Below are 18,129 nucleotides of genomic sequence, written 5' to 3' on the forward strand. Positions count from 1 at the left end.
ATCCCTCAGGGGTCCCGGAGACTCGATGTGCCCACAACGGCAGGCCAGGCGCAAGTGGGCAGGGGTGGTGGGAGTGGAGGACAGCGGAGGCCCGAACCTGCCCAGTTGGCTCAGGACCCGGCTATGGCACACGTCAGAACCATCCTGGACGCATACCGGCGTGACTCCAGAGACATCGCCCCGGTAGTGGAGACCCTCAATGAGATGAAGGCCCTGCAGGTTGAGCATCATGCCAGGATGGAGGCAAGACATGCAGAGCACTTGGCGGTGCACAGGGACATGAGCAATCCCTCCGTCAGATCGCCCAAAGCCTGGCAAACCCTCCCTGTGCCAGCAGGCGTAGAGCAGCACCAGCCCCAGGGAGGGAGGAGGAGGAGGAATCATCTGACGGAGCGTCCCTTGCACCGTCAAGCCAGGCGTCTGAGGGTCCCCGCAGGAAGGTGGGTCGTCCACGCAAAAGACCGAGAGAGTCAGCGGAACATCACCATCTCCCAGGTCACCTGGCCTGGCACCTGGCCCTATGGCCTAACAGCAGCACAGTAGCAAAGGACATTCTCTGCCACATGGCCTTGCTGGTCACTGTCTGACCAATGTTGACAAAGACTGTGGCACAGACTCTGATGACTGTCAATGGCAAGGACACCAACTCCCCCTGTGAACTTTGGATTCTACACTCCCGCCAAGCACCTCTTGTCACCCCCCCAAACAAGTACCCCAGCACTAATAAAATTCATCACAATCACAAGATGATGCCTTCATTTTGCATTATTCCACCACATGTGTGTGTTGTAAAGTCAAACCATGCCTGATTTCTGAATTAACTCCGAACCACCATACCCTGGGGTCTGAGTCTGGCACAGGACACACATGGGTCACAACGTACCATCCAAGACAGACATGGAGCACCATACTCACCCGTGATGGGCCCAACCAGCTGAGGGGGTGCCCGCACAACTGTGCCCACAGACCTATTTAGAAGAGCAACAGTCATGCGCAGAGGTCAGGGATCATGTGGAGTGTCCTGGGGTGGGAGTCCCAGGTATGTGTAGACACGTGGCAGAACCATGTCCTGCATGCTTGAGTCAGGTGGATGTGGCGAATGGTGGACCAGCCAAGGTTGGATGCATGGAGATGGCACAATTGGGTGTTGGATCACAGTGCCACAAGGTTGTGTTGTGGGTGTGGGCTGCATCCTGAGGGTGTGCGTGGATTGAGAAGGTCATCCTGCAGCTGGCAGTGATCCACTCCCCCCATCTCTGTTTGACGTGGATGTGGCCTGGTCGCCGGATGTAGTAGCAGAGCTGTGCAGAGGCACCCTGGATGTGGACAAGTATCATGGGATTTCTAACGCACATGTCCGTAGAGTGCAGGGTAGGAGTAGACACGGATGTCATAGTTGACCTGGGGGATGGTCTCCCTCTTGCCTTGAGGTGGATGGAACTGGGGATCTTGTGCATAATGCAGAGTGTGCTGCCGCATGAGGCACAGATGCTGCTGATCAGCATAGCACATGTCAGCAAGCAATCCATGATGGACACCAGCTCGTTTGCGTGGACACTGGGTGCCCTTGCAGCAGGGCCTGCAGCAGCATGCGCCATGTCAAGGAAACAATGCCACAAGTAGCACACAAAGACAAGGATCTCAGGAAGGAACCGTGCAAAAGGTGCATGTCAAGGAAGGAATGTCTGGTTCAACATGGCACACACGCACACAATGGATTCACATGTGGCACAGTGGCCGTCGTGGAGACTGACAGGCCACAAAACCTACACAGCCATGGACATCATGCACAATACAGAATCTAATCCCTGACAAACAGCTTGCATCTTGTTACTCTACACATAGACTCATATGCACCATCTCTGAGAACAATGCCAGACATGCCGCATGCACATTGGCAACAGACCACCATTGACAGAGATGAGGCACCTTGGAGGCAGAGGGACACCTTTATTAGTCATGTGTGTCGGAATGCTAATGCAACTCTGTCTACACATACACAGGTCATGTGGATGAAGACGTGGGACCAACACTGGCACCCCCCTTAGCACCACAGATGCTGGAAATCCATGGCACTGGCACACAAGTGACGGGTGACAGCTAAACACCCCCTGCTGTACACCATTGAACCCCTAATGGGGAATTCACACACCATGTCAACCCGGTGCAACCCGTATGTTTCCGAGGCCAGTGTCACACACATTGATGGCTCCATCACAATCCCATTACAGATGACTGTCACCAAGTCTGACCATCAATTCAGGTGAATTCTGCTCCAGGTCATGTGCCCCATGGTGATTCTACATGTATGCAAAGTAACCAAACATGAACAGGAGCAGTGCACACACATTCAAAACAAATACCACTCCCAAAAAGCCGTGCTGCATCCCTTACCCGAAGGAGATTTTCAAACTTGTCCGTGCATGTAATGCTGATTCAGCACATGTTGCTGTGATCATGAGGAATAGCAGGAGCACAACAATGCCACCAGCAGACAGCATGCGCAAGTACCTGTGGATGGGAGACACACTAGAAGTCAGCCAAAAGAAGTACATCCGCATGCATGTGCATGTACTCGACACGTATTAGGTTGTCAACATGCCAGGTGACAATGATGACTCTGGAAAAACATTCTTCTATTGCACCATCACTCGAGTGACACATCCAAACACACCTCAGACTCACTTGGAAGACATGCAGATGGACACACACATTGCAACACATGCCACACACAGCCCAATGCATGCACACTCAGACACTGGAACTCACCACTAAGCAAAGAAGTCGCGTATGAGCCTCCTCCTCCTCCACATCACTTGCCTCGTGCCCAAGCCCTTCATCCTCCACAGGTGGATGGTCCTGCTCATCTGGATCCAGGATGAATGGCACAGCTTTCTCCACTGCCATGTTGTACAGCATGCAGCACACGAGGACTATCTTGCAGACCTTCACCGGTGCATATGGGAGTGCGCCACCGGTCTTGTGGAGGCAACGGACTCGGCTCTTCAGGAGGCCAAATGTCCTCTCTATCACTCGCCGGGTCCACCCATGGGCGTTGTTGTAGCGGTGATCGGCAGCCGTGCTGGGGTTGCGGAGAGGCGTGATCAGCCATGGCATATTGGGATAGCCAGCGTCCCCTAAATGGAAACATCATGGACAAGAGTGGGTCAGGAGAAGCAGTAAGACAGGAAGATGACGTTAAATACAGGACTGGCAGAGTATACGCACCAACAATGCATGCTCATTCGTTGCGCAGCTGCAGCATCATTTCAGGCACCCTGCTACGCCTCATGATGTACGCATCGTGTGCTGATCCTGGAAAACGAGCACAGACATGTGAAATCACCATGTTGGCAAGACACACCGCAAGGGCATTAATGGAGTGGTAATGCTTGCGGTTACGGAAGGCTACCTCCTGTGCCTGTGGTGGTACCAAAGCCACATGTGTTCCATCTATGGACGCAATGACATGGGGCATCCCTCCCAGGGCATAGAACTCACGCTTGACAGCTGTCAACTGCTCAGGAGTTGGGAATTTTATGAACTCATCAAGGTGCTCCAACATGGCCTCTAAAAAATCATGCAGAACATGGCTTAACATGGTTTGGGACATCCCACCCACATGGGCAATGGTATGTTGAAAGGTACCCGTGGCCAAGAAATGTAGGGCTGCCATCACCTTCACCTTGGGTGTCAGTGCACCAGGATACCTGTGTAGCGGTTGGAGGTGTGCTGCCAGCCGTGTCTTCAAGTCCTCAATCAAACGTTGGGGGAAGTGGTAGCGGCATATACAGTCATTTTCCCGCATGTCAGCCAAGTCTGGAATTGCTCGTGGGAGAGGCGGAGCCCTGCAGTGAATTAGAAGGGACAACGAAGAGTGAGTACAGTACACCACCAATGTCAATGTACTCAGCACATGCTCAACAGGCAATACACATATGCTACATACAGAGTCAGGTCTGTGCAATATGCCCTGGACACGTATGGCAGCCATGTGACACTCCTACCAAGAGACAGCTCCAAACGTTTATTCTCAACCTCATAATGCCATGCCATGAAATTAGCTGTGGGCCAGAGTAAGTGAACAGGCAGACGCATTACAGGAGTTACAGACAACCAAATATGTGCAGAGGAAGGATGTTTATTGTACAGGCAGGTTGCGGAACACTAGAGGCACAGGTCACATGTAATGGAAAAAGGACAGACCACACACCTTGCCATGAAGGATTACATTTCAATAATGATCCCACATACATTGAGAGTATGCAGATATGTCCTTGTTTTGAAACTCTGTGTCGATGCATACACACACACCTTACGTCGGATTTCACATGTGGCGTGGTATGCGTAACACTGTGCCATGGCCATCTACACACAGACACATGTTGGTTGCCGCAATTGCAGATGCATTTGACCAAACACCTACAGCAAGCTAATGGGAACACACGACACATACATGACATAGTCACATCGTGCAACGCGGGTAGTCACATGTCAGGTGTGAAAAACCCTGTAGCTGGCATCAGGGGACAGTTGCGTGTGTTGTTGACTGTGCCATGGCAGTGACGCTTTTCACAAGTGTTCTGTACTACATGCACACATGTCAAAGGAGTGAAGGGGATGTCTGGCACATAGTCCACCATCACACATGACATCTGTACACATCTCATCATACATCTATTGCCTTCACAACTCAGGAGTAATGTGCCACATTACAGCCTGACACACCTGTGCCCCACACATGTAGTACTGCACAGACAATGCCTTGATGTCCAGCCTTGGACAAGTATGTCAGCTCTACTCCTTACTGTGTGCTGCCTGTCACCACTGTCAGGTGTGGAATGGACCGTACATGCGCTCGGAGGGCGTGTGTATGTTCCCCATCACTATGGGAGTGCTGCTGTAGGCCTACCCATAGAGAAACGGCCCGTACACGCGTGTGTACGGGGCGTATCACTATGGGTATGCATACGCGAGCAAAGCCATAGTGAAACGGCCCGTACACGCGCGTGTACGGGGCGTATCACTATGGGTACGCATACGCGAGCAAAGCCATAGTGACACGGCCCGTACACAAGCGTGTACGGGGCGTATCACTATGGGTACGCACACGCGAGCAAAGCCATAGTGAAACGACCCATACACACGCGTGTACGGGGCGTATCACTATGGGTACGCATACGCGAGCAAAGCCATAGTGATACGCCCCGTACACGCACGTGTACGGGCCGTTTCACTATGGCTTTGCTCGCGTATGCGTACCCATAGTGATATGCCCCGTACACGCGCATGTACGGGCCGTTTCTATGCATTTGGGGTGCCCTAGGGCCCTGGAACTCACCGTACCTGTGTGTGAATGTCCAAATTACATAGGGGACACATGAGGGACAAGTATAAAGCCCTACATGCATGCTGGTTGTCATGGAGACCGAGTTTAAAGTTTGAATTGTTTTCATCAGGTGCCCAGCTAAAGTCGGTTTGAAAGAATCTACATTTGTTGCAAAGTGGTTGTTGAGTTGACATCATGCTCAATAAAAAAAAAGAGCAAAGCCACTGACTGTGGTAGGTTTAAAGGGATTGGAGGAAACATAGGATGCAAATGTGAGTGACCAATCACTCTGTACTCCTGTGAATGAAACAGGGCAGCAAGGTAGATATAAGGCAGCCAGGTCCCATGAGAGAGCACTTGCCTGCACATCCTTTGATTCAACTACACTGCTGCTGCTCGTGAATCCTCTGGCACCATGTCCAGGTCTGTGGAGAGGGCCCAGCCTTTCACCCAGGAGGAGAACCAAGCCCTGCTGGATGTGATCCTCCCACAGTACCCCATGCTGTATGGTCGACCAGGGGTTCAGGTGAGTGCTGAGTCCACTAGCAAAGACTGTGCCCCTTTTTTGTGACTGTGACTTCTGCCATTGTGTCCAGGTGTAACACACATGCAATGTACTGTAGGGTGGGTCCCGGGTGGGGGAATGCCTAATGTCTCCCAGCCAGAGCATGCTGTGGTGCATGTCTGCTCTCCTCACTTGCATTGTGTGTACTGTGACAATCACTGCATGTGGCATTACACTAAGGGTGGGCGTAGTTCGCGAAGTAGCACTTCGCGAAGCTACGCAAAGTGAAGTTCGCACTACGCGAGCTACGCGTAGCACTTCGCGAACTGCGAAGTCACATGTTCGCACTGTGCAAGATGTTGTTTTCAATGATTGCACAGTGCGGACAAGCAACCGGCACTGTGCAATCATTGAAAATGGCATCTTGCACAGTGCGAGCTGTAGTTTTCTGCTGCTCGAGTAGATTTTTACTCGAGCTGCAGCTTTCTCAACGCGAACTGGTAGTTTCTCATCGCGAGCGGTCGCGAGCATACGCGACCCCTCGCAATGAGAAACCTGACCTTCTCGCGTTGGGAATCTCGCCGGGAGGTTTATTTTCCATGCTCGCGATCGCGAACAAGGAAAAAGTCTCGCCAGGATGTCATTTTGCTTGCTCGCGGTCGCCAACTTGACGTTGAGGACCGCGAGCAAGCAAAAAATGACCGCAGCACTACGCAACACTACGCTACGCGTGTTCGCACTGTGCTACGTGCAGTTCGCGTAGCGCGAAGTAGCGCGAACTTCGCAAACTACGCGAGCGTAGCGTAGTGCTTCGCCCAGGCCTACATTACACATTCTGCCTGTCTAATCCTCCTGGGAATGTTGTTACTACAGTCCTTATGTGAATCTGTGGTCCCCCCAGTGTGACAGGTGGCAGTACCCACAGATGTGTGTTTGTTTAGTGTACATGTGCTGAGAGTGTCCAAATGATGTGTTTGTCCCCTGGACATTGGTGTGTGTGTGTAAGTCCCCTGTCATGTGGGTGAGTGCATATGTGGAGTGTAGCACCCCAGCTGCATGAGGGATGGATATACCCTGCTCATCTGATGTGAGCAGGGAGCAGTGCTGTGTGTCTGCGGTGATGGGCCAGCCCCACACCTGTGACACCTCCCAGTCTAGTGGCACATGTGCAGAGTGAGGTGTGTAGCTGCAGTTGTCAATGGCATGTGATTGTCCTGTGGCTGTGTGTGTCTGTGTACTCTGCTGAGGGCACCTCAGTGGCCTGTGGCATGTGACTGCTTTGAGGTGCTGCACATAATCCTGGTGTCGCTTGTGATGCACAGTGTGAGCCTGGATGATTGATTATGTCATACACCTCATGCCACCTGTGTACTCTACAATGCCACCTAGTGCTTTTTGCCTTCCACAGAGGAGAGTGTCCCTATGACACAGGTGTAATGAGTTTGATGCATTCTATGCCCTGTTAAAACCAGCCAAATTGTTCTAATGTGTGTCTCTGTGACATGTCACAAGTGTATTGATGTTGTCTCACTTTTTCATCCTCACAGGTATGCGCCTGTGCCAAGGAGCAGATCTGGAAGGACGCCGTCAGTGCCGTGAGACAGACGGATGGTCGGAAGCGGCGCCTAGCCGAGGTGAGGAAATGCTGGCAGGATATCCGGTGCTGGACGCGGAGGATCGCACGGGTCCTGCTGGGGGACTCACCTGTGAGCCAAAAGAACCATGGGCGCCGCCGTCTGACCCACATCCACAAGCGTGTGCTGGCGGTCATCTTCCCTGACATGGACAGGCTTTTACGGGAAAAGCAGCAGCAGGAAGGGGGTAGGTACATGTGTGTTTGTTGTGTGTCACCAGCATTTGTAAGTGCACAGTTGCATGGATACACTGCCAGGGTTTACATGTGCAGTGCAGTTCCTGGTCCCCAAAGTGTAGCGGTGCTGTCCTTCCTCCCTTCCCCTCCTTGCCATGTGTACCCTGGTCTGTGTGTAGTCACACTTGCACAAGGTTATCTAGACTGCCAGTTTATCGATGTGCCCAATGCTTGCAGCTTCATGTGTGGGGGTGGTGTGTAACAGGTTTTGGGACCTTGCCTGTGCCCTGTCCAGTTCAGTACTTGTGGGGTCCATGTCAGTTGTCACTGATGCTGAGTCCAGACATAGGAGTGTGTCTCTAAAGTGTATTGCTTTACAGCATGCATGTCCTATTTTGTGGCCTGTGACATGATGTGCATGAGTGTGAGATATGCAGAGTGCAGGGATGGTGGCTTGTGTTGCAGTCATTACCATTCAGGACCATGGAGTAGTGTGGCCACTACTGTCCCCTGGGGCATCTTTTCCTAGGTATCATGTGTGTAATCCAAAAATGTCGACAATCTCTGTGTCTATAGCATAGGTTGTGCTCTGTGCCATTGTACCCTGGCACCATTTGTGTCTACGTAAACTCTGCTACATGTGTCCACTGTACAGGCTGACCAAATGTCCCTTGTTCATATTCACGGGGGCCAGTGCCTGTGTGTCTTGGTAAAATGATCTGATGATGGCCATTTGTAGATGATGTATTTGTACCGGCGCACCAGGGGTATTTGGTGTCCAATCAGGATTTCTTGCAGGCCATGTGTTTTTATTCCAGACTAAGAGATGTAAGTGCTTCCTGTGTCTCAATAAATTGTCTCATGTAGGGGGTGGTTGGTGCGGGCAAGGCCTACATGTCTAGACCTGAAGTCTCCTTGCTAGGTCTGGCCAGTGTGTGATGTTTGTCTGGACATACACTCAAGGTGCAGTGACCCATTAATGTTGGGCATGTTTTTAAGTATTGCCTTTGCAGCATGTGCCTACAGTTAATAGACATGGTTCCTGCTCATCCCTTTTTACGCCAACGCTGTGTGCTGCAGATGCTGTGCTGGATTGTCCCCAGTGCCTGGCTCCTCAGTCCAAATCCATATCATGTTATTTGCTATTGTGTCATGCTCTCCATAGTTGGTCAGTGGCATGGTGGGTCAACCAACTGTGTGTTGCAGGGCCTACATATGTGCCTTGTATTGTAGATGTTACTCATGTTGCTTTTCAGGCTATGCACTGTGACCTATGTGGATTTGACTCATGTGACATATGTATACAGGTGTCTGATTATTTCCTGTCTCTTCACCTTGCTCACAGCATCGTCGGGGGACACCGAGGGAGACACTGGCACAGACCGTGAGGAGCGTGCGAGCACCAGTGCCAGCAGTGCAGAGTTGTCTGGCACAGCGAGTGGCACGGAGGCCGACGGGAGTGCAGCGGAGGACCTGTCCAGTCAATCCACCACCGACTATGACGCAGACGGGTCCGAGGCTGAGCACTCCGAGGGGGCGGTGGCTGGTCCCACAGCTGACACCAGCACTCCATCACTACCCGCCCCCTCCATTCCGATCACCGGCCTCCCACTTGCTCGTGTCCCTTCCCGCCGTGCTCGGTCAGCACGTGTCTCCTTCTTGCCAGGCACCGCACCCCCTGCCCCTGTCTCCACTGCTGCCACCAATGCCGAGTCTGTGGACATCCTGCGGCAGTTGCGGGTTGGTCAGACTGCGACGCTTAATGTCCTCCATGGCCACAGCCAAGTGCTCAACCAGATGGAGGCATACTTGGAGGGCATTTCAGCCGCGCAGTCTGACCAACGCAACTTGCTGAGGTCCATAGACTCGACACTGACTGCAGCAGTGGGTCTCCTGCAGCACTACGTCCCACCCCCTACTCTGCCCCATCCACACTTCCCACTCCCATGCTTGTCCCACGTACACCCAGACGTCAGCATGCACGCACAACACCAGACACAGGCACCACACCAGCAGGGCAGGGCAAGCGCACACCCCCTGGCACGCACACACAGGGTGAGGTAGGCACACCCACTGGGTCGGGGGGCAAACGTAAGTCACGCAGCCAGAGTGGGAGTCCGCATTCCGCCAAATCCACTCCCTCCAAATCCACTCCCCTCAGCTCTCCTGGCCACGAATCCAGCAAAGATTCCTTCATGGCCGCTCTGTCCCTGAGCCCAACAGTGACACCACCCAGCAAGCGGGCAAAGGAATCCCCAGTCAGGGTAGTTGAGTGCCCCCCCTGTCTACACCCTCCCCCAGTGGCGCTGCGACCCATTCCTCCGCTCCCCCCCTCCTTGGGGCCTGTGGTTCCTTCGGGTGCAGGGGATACGCTGGGGGGACCTTGCTGACGTGTGCAGCGCCATCCTCACCACCTCCTTTGGCGCTGCCCCAACCCCTGTGGTGGAGTCCTCCGTCCCTGCACCCACAATGCCTGCCCTTGCCCCTCCTGTCCCTGCGGTGCCTGGTCCTTCCCCCCCACATGATGCCCCCCCCTGTGGAACACAGGGTGGTCTGAACTGTGCAGGCAAGCTAGAGGACACGCGTCCCACTGTGTCCCCCATCCAGCTGTGACTAATGGATTGCCATATGGGCTTTGTAAATATTGAACTTTATCCACACAAACATTTTTTGCTAATGCTGAATAAAGCCTTTTTTTACTTAGAACACTACTGCTTTTGTGGTATTGCTGTTGGTGGGGCTGCTCCATGATTTTGGGTGGTGATCATGTGTTGGGTGTGTGGGAAATGTAGTAGTGTGCTGGTCATAGGGGGGACCCTGGTATCTGTGTGCCATCACAAGGTGTTAGCTAAGTTTCTTTGTTCATGTAGGCAGTTACTCCATGGTGAAATTGTCCCAAGGTGTGTTCCTTCCTCTGTGTACCCTGACATCTTCCCTGCAGGGTGTTTCCAATATGTTGCGCTGAGCTGTGTCTACATTAGCTGGGTGTGTGACGGACCCCTTCAACTTTGGCCATGCATGCAGAGCGGTGTCTCCACCTGCATCATTCGTGGCATCCTTGGTGATCACTGTACTTGTGTATGTAGTCTGTTGACATGACTTCATGTGGACATGTTCCCTTTTAGGCAGTATGCATATGTGTACTCCCAGCCTCGCACACATGTGTTACATGTACTGCAGGGTCTTTGTGCACCTGACTGACAATTGTGGCAATTAGATCTGTGGGTACTCCACCCTTTTTCTTTCCATGAGCACTGCTGGGGGCATCTGCACACACCCCTCCTGTGTCTGGGCACTGCTGGGAGGACTCTGCACACACTCCTCCTGTGTCTGGGCACTGCTGGGAATGATAGGCACACACCCCTCCTGTGTCTGGGCACTGCTGGGGGGACTCTGCACACACCCCTCCTGCGTCTGGGCACTGCTGGGAATGATAGGCACACACCCCTCCTGTGTCTGGGCACTGCTGGGAGGACTCTGCACACACCCCTCCTGTGTCCGGGCACTGCTGGGAGCACTCTGCACACACCCCTCCTGTGTCTGGGCTCTGCTGGGAATGATAGGCACACACCCCTCCTGTGTCTGGGCACTGCTGGGAGGACTCTGCACACACCCCTCCTGCGTCTGGGCACTGCTGGGAGGACTCTGCACACACCCCTCCTGCGTCTGGGCACTGCTGGGAGGACTCTGCACACACCCCTCCTGTGTCTGGGCACTGCTGGGGGGACTCTGCACCCACCCCTCCTGTGTCTGGGCACTGCTGGGGGGACTCTGCACACACCCCTCCTGTATCTGGGCACTGCTGGGAGGACTCTGCACCCACCCCTCCTGTGTCTGGCCATGTACGCTCCATACATACATGGGTGGGGGTACGGTCCGTACATACACTGTTGGGGTGGGGGTACGCTCCCTACATACACTGTTGGGGTGGGGGTACGCTCCATACGTACACGGGTGTGGGTACGGTCCGAACATACGCGGGTCTGGGTACGTGGCATCCTTGGTGATCACTGTACTTGTGTATGTAGTCTGTTGACATGACTTCATGTGGACATGTTCCCTTTTAGGCAGTATGCATATGTGTACTCCCAGCCTCGCACACATGTGTTACATGTACTGCACGGTCTTTGTGCACCTGACTGACAATTGTGGCAATTGGATCTGTGGGTACTCCACCCTTTTTCTTTCCATGGGCACTGCTGGGGGCCTCTGCACACACCCCTCCTGTGTCTGGGCACTGCTGGGAATGATAGGCACACACTCCTCCTGTGTCTGGGCACTGCTGGGGGGACTCTGCACACACCCCTCCTGCGTCTGGGCACTGCTGGGAATGATAGGCACACACCCCTCCTGTGTCTGAGCACTGCTGGGAGGACTCTGCACACACCCCTCCTGTGTCTGGGCACTGCTGGGAGGACTCTGCACACACCCCTCCTGTGTCTGGGCACTGCTGGGAATAATAGGCACACACCCCTCCTGTGTCTGGGCACTGCTGGGAGGACTCTGCACACACCCCTCCTGCATCTGGGCACTGCTGGGAGGACTCTGCACACACTCCTCCTGTGTCTGGGCACTGCTGGGGGGACTCTGCACCCACCCCTCCTGTGTCTGGGCACTGCTGGGGGGACTCTGCACACACCCCTCCTGTGTCTGGACACTGCTGGGAGGACTCTGCACCCACCCCTCCTGTGTCTGGCCATGTACGCTCCATACATACACAGGTGGGGCTACGGTCCATACATACACTGTTGGGGTGGGGGTACGCTCCATACATACACTGTTGGGGTGGGGGTACGCTCCATACGTACGCGGGTGTGGGTACGGTCCGTACATACACGGGTGGGGGTACGCTCCGAACATACGCGCTTCTGGGTACGCTCCATGTATACACGGGTGGGGGTACGGTCTGTACATACACTGTTGGGGTGGGGGTACGCTCCATACGTACGCGGGTGTGGGTACGGTCCGTACATACACGGGTGGGGGTACGCTCCGAACAAATGCGGGTCTGGGTACGCTCCATGCATACACAGGTGGGGGTACGGTCCGTACATACACTGTTGGGGTGGGGGTACGCTCCATATGTACGCGGGTGTGGGTACGGTCCATACATACACGGGTGGGGGTACGCTCCGAACATACGCGGGTCTGGGTACGCTCCATGCATACACGGGTGGGGGTACGGTCCGTACATACACTGTTGGGGTGGGGGTACGCTCCATACGTACGTGGGTGTGGGTACGGTCCCTACATACACGGGTGGGGGTACGGTCCATACATGCACTGTTGGGGTGTTGGTACGTGCTGTACATACACGGGTGGGGGTGCGGCCTGTACCCAGGCCTTTGGAACATGGGTACGGGCCGTACTGCCATTATTGGGGTGATGTTGGGGTGGGCGTGGTACGACTCGTACCCACGCTCTTAAGGCGTGGGTACGGTACGTACCGGACTTGTTGTGTTGCCGGTTCGCGTGTACATCCACTTCCGTTGCTGGACACGCCCTCACCCCCTCGAAGTGACCAGTCCTGAAGGTCAGGTATGTCCAGGGCATGTATGATTTGTGACTTGGGTGGGGGTTTTTGTGTCCTGCCCCTGCCCCACCCCCTTTGCCCCTGGGTGTTGTTCTGACCTTCTGCGGCATCTGCGTCGGTTCCTGTAGAGCAGGTGGACTGCTATGAGGGCTGGGATGACACGTAGGTTCGGGTCCATGGCTGTCCGTCGCGTACAGGTGCTCCTTGCGCGCGTCGTCCTGATTTCCCGGTAGTTTTTGGCAGGCAGGGAATTTTATCCGTGCGGGGTGACGTTGGTGCGGTTCGTACTTCCTGGTTCGTGAAACGCTGCCTGAAAGCGTCCCGACGTCACGTCGGCGCTTTCCCCGGATCACATTTGTATGTATATTTTCGTCGGTCGGTGTTTTGTACGACTCGTACGGAAATGGTGTTTCCGTGCGAATCGTACTTCCATGTTTGTAATGTTTTTTTCCCGGGTACGAGTCGGACGGAGAAAACGCTCCGACCGACGGTTCGTACCCGGTTTTTCCAGGATCAGAATCGGCACCAGAATGTCGATTTGGATTTCCACGACCTGTTCTTTCAAAAGGAAGAGTAAACAGTTTTATGTCAGGTGTGCGACATACCATTACAAGAAAATCTCCGAAAAATACCTACAACCTAAGAAGAAAAGAAGAGTCAAAATATATAAATGACTACAACCCAGTCATTTAATCCATGTGGAATGCTAACATGGATATTCAGTATTTAGCTGACAATTCTATTGCTGTTGCTCGGTATGTCACATCTTACATCACTAAATCTGAGAAAACGGAATTGAAAGAAATGTGGGAAGAGATTTCTCACGAGAAGACTGTCAGTAAAAAGCTATACAGTTTCAGTTTAAAGATGTTATCGCATTGAGAAATTGGGTCATACCAATGCTCAGATAGGTTATCATCTGCAAGTCTGTACTCCAAATCCAGAAGAATAATTTGGGTAAGTTTAGGCCTTGCAGGAATGTGAAATCGGGTACTGAAATCTATTCGAGACATTGAATATTTAGCAGAGAACGAACCAGAAAGTACAGACATTTTTAAAACAAATATGTTGGACACATATTACCCTAACATAAGTCATCATCTTGAGAACATGTGTCTCTATGAAGTGCTGCAGAACTACATTTTTACACGGAATGCCACAGAAGACATCAACAATGGAAAATATAATGTCATTGGTGAGGAAGGATGTTTGGTGAAACAAACAAAAGGAAGTTTGATTAATCACAGGAAGCTGAGTTGCGACACTACTGACAAAGAGGAATTTTACTACTTAGCACTTTTACAGCTGTTTAAACCATGGCGTTTAGAGGATGAATTACTTGGAGATTTTCAGAGCTATGAAGATTCCTTTAATGCATGTAAAGATAGCGTGTGTGTTTATTAGTCTTTATTATCGATCATAATTATCATAAAAAGACATTTACAAAATAAGCGTTTTTTAAAGTAAGAGGAATAAAAATGCATACAGAATACAGAAGAAGTAAAAACATACATAAGCACCGGTCAACTGGCTATTGCCTCCTGTTTCTAATAAACCAAACCCACCCCAAGAATTTAGCAACTGCTACTACAATACATTCTCCCGTGTTGAATCTTAGGATGTTAAGGGCCTCAAGCCCCTGTCTGGTACCCAGGGTTTGACAAATGGGTTTGAGCCATTTGGCCCGGGGAGCGGCGTATGCTGGACAAACAAAAAATATATGGCCCACAGTTTCAGCACAGTCTGAGCACCAGCGGCAGCAATCGCCAGTCGCACCCTTCCAATTTTTAGTGAAAGAATTGGTGGGTAGGGTACCAACCCTCAATTGGTGGTAAAGCTTCCTGTTGCTTGGCTTTGTGATGATATCCCAATAAGCTTCTAGACATGGGGCATTTTTCTGCACAAGAAACCTGCCTGACAAAGACTCTGCTGAAACTTGGGTTTGATGTTTTTGACAAACCATAGTCCAATAAAGACTTTTGAAGACGTTTTTGGGGGGAAAAGAGTTGGAAACTGGATCAGTCCAGAGAGCTCCCAGGCCCATGGATTCTAGGTGAGAGCTAACTTGCTTAAACCACAAGATATTTCCTGCGCCCAGGATGGAACGGACATCCAGGAATGCCTTGGCGTAGGGCTCTAATTCCGGAACTGTCCATAATCTCCTCCAAAAGGACAATGGTTTGAACCTGGCAATGTCATCAAAGGAGTGACAGCCAAGATCCAGCATAAGCGGTTTCACAGGTGTCGAGCTAGGGAGGCCCGTTAGAAGCCTTAAATATTTATGTTGAGCTTTAACCAGTGGGGAAAGATCAGAAAAACCCCAGAGTTCAGCACCATAAAGGATTGCTGAGTTGATCCTAGCATTATAAATTTTAATAACAGGACGTATTGTTTTCGTCTGGGATTGTTTGTGTTCTTTGACTAGACACCCCGAAAGTTGGGCAAATTTGAGTGAAAGAACATCTATTTGTGGCTTCCAACTCAATTTGTTTTCAAGAACAATCCCCAGGTAGGTCATCACTTGTGTACGTTCAAGTATGTCATCATTCATAGTTACTTGACCTTTCGTACCTTTCCCTTTGTTGAAAACCATATATTTCGTTTTTGATACGTTCACTGACAGGTCGAAGTCAGAACAGAAGTTAGAGAAAACATTCAGAGCCGTCTGTAAGCCGGACATAGTCTGTGATAAAAGCAAGGTGTCATCGGCAAACACAAGGAGTGGGATTTTTATACCTCCCAACGAAGGGGCGTCTGTAGGAGTGGATGAAAAGTACTTCACAACACTGTTAATAAATAACAGAAACAGAGTTGGTGCAAGGACGCACCCTTGCCTGACACCCCTATTGACGTTAAATCTGTCGGTGACCTGTCCTTGCTTCCCCCAACGAACTATGGCGAATTTTTTTTCGTGCAGCCTGATTACAATGTGCAGAAGATCAACGGGCATCCCTAACTCTGCTAGGACCGCCCAAAGTTTGGACCTGTTAACCAGGTCGAATGCCGACCGAAGGTCAACAAAGGCGGCGTACAAAGTACCACCGCAGACGTAAACTGTTTTCCAGATGATCAATTGAAACTTAAACGCCTGATCGATGGTGCTAGTGCAGGGTCTGAAACCAGCCTGGAGGGGCGAGATGATGTTCTCCTGTTCTATCCATGACTCTATCCTAGCCAGGATCATCCTTGCTATAATTTTTTTAACAGAGTCAATTAAGCTAATTGGGCGGTAGTTCCCCGGGGAAGAACGATCGCCCTTCTTAAAGATCGGCAAAATCTCCGTGCCCCTTCATGATTCGGGGATGCCGGCCCCCTTTGCTATTGCAGTGGCCAGAAGAGCGATGTAGGGTACCCAATTTGCACGGTCTGATTTGAACAGGTCTGGGGGGACGCAGTCTATACCCGGAGCCTTTCCACTTGGAACCCTGGATAAGGCCAACTCTACTTCTTTGCAGTCAAATTTAAGGTTCAACAGGGGGCACGTGGTCTGAGAAAATGTGGGAACGGTCACCTCATTCGAAGTCAAATCCGAAAACTGCCGTTCGAAGTGTGTAACCCAAGTGTCGGGGGGTACGTGATTAGAGGGGGTCTGCAAACATGGAGTGTTGCCCCATTTCACAATGTGCCAGAACAGGGTCAGATTTTTATGATAACTGGCATCCAAGAGATCATTCCAATGATCATTATCCCATGCTTTTTTAGCCTTAATTTTAGCTAAGCTATAATTTTTCCTTGCCACTCTGATAGTCGCCGGATTTTTAGATTTAATGGCGAACTTCAATTTGCTGTAGGACTCGCGACAGGCTTTGTTATACCATGAGTTGGTCTTGGGAGTAGGGGGTCTCTTGGCCGTACAGGGTTTGGTAAACAGAGACTTAAGGTCTAAAAATAGAGTATCATGGATGAGTGAGGACTCGCCAACATCATCCTCGCTACTCTGTAAAATCTGGAGGTCAGCTACCGCACACGAAACTCTAGAACTAATCGTTGTTAGTGTCACGCTGTCCAAAGCTACCTTTTCCCATCGCACTCTCCGTTTATTGTTGGTTAGTAGGGCATCGGCTGTGACAATCTCAGAGGGATTACTTCTGCTGTCAGTGCAGAACAAAAAGTTTAAAACTAGGGGGTTGTGGTCACTCTCGGGCATGTCCTGGATCACCATGTCACTTAATGTAGGCCAGAACTCGACTTTAATCAGGGCGTAGTCGATTCTACTACTACGTCGACCATCAAAAAAAGTGACCTTGCCTGACTTATCCGATGGAGTACGGCCATTCGCTGCCCTAAAGCCTCGCTCCATACACAGAGACATCCACTGGATGGCTGATTCAGACCACTTCTTAATGGGCGGGAGGTCGAGTGGAGGAATATTCATCATTGCATCCACTTCCATTGTTAATGAATCCCATGCAAAGAGCAAGGGCTCAAAACAGCAATTAAAATCCCCCACTATTACCACATTTGTACATGGATTAACAGTTTCCAGGAACCCATCTAGTTGCCAAAAAGTGTTGGAGCCTTTACCTCCTGGAAGTCCCCTGTTATATACATTAATGATCAATATGTCTGGTTCATGTTTGAGTTGTAACAAAATGATCAATATGTCAGGGCTATCGATTTTTACCTCAGTAATATTGTACTTTAGACTTTGTCTAACCCAAATGCAGAGACCGCCTGAAGGACGGCCCCTTGCCCCACCAATAGCCGCTTTATAAAAATTAACAAAGCCAGAAAAGAAAATAGGATCCACCGCCCACGTTTCCTGGAAAACCAGAATGTCATGGGTGGATGCCCAGGCGGACCATTCCTCAATTACAATTTTGCTACGTAATCCCGCAATGTTCCAGGAAGCCATTTTCAGAAGGGAAGAACTAGATGAACCAGCCAGCTGTGGAGCATGAAGTGGGCCGCGGGCCGCGATGGTATCGACATCTCCACATGCTAACTCTTGT

Source organism: Triturus cristatus, chromosome 5_2, assembly GCF_964204655.1.
Source record: "Triturus cristatus chromosome 5_2, aTriCri1.1, whole genome shotgun sequence".
In the NCBI taxonomy this organism is placed as follows: Eukaryota; Metazoa; Chordata; class Amphibia; order Caudata; family Salamandridae; genus Triturus; species Triturus cristatus.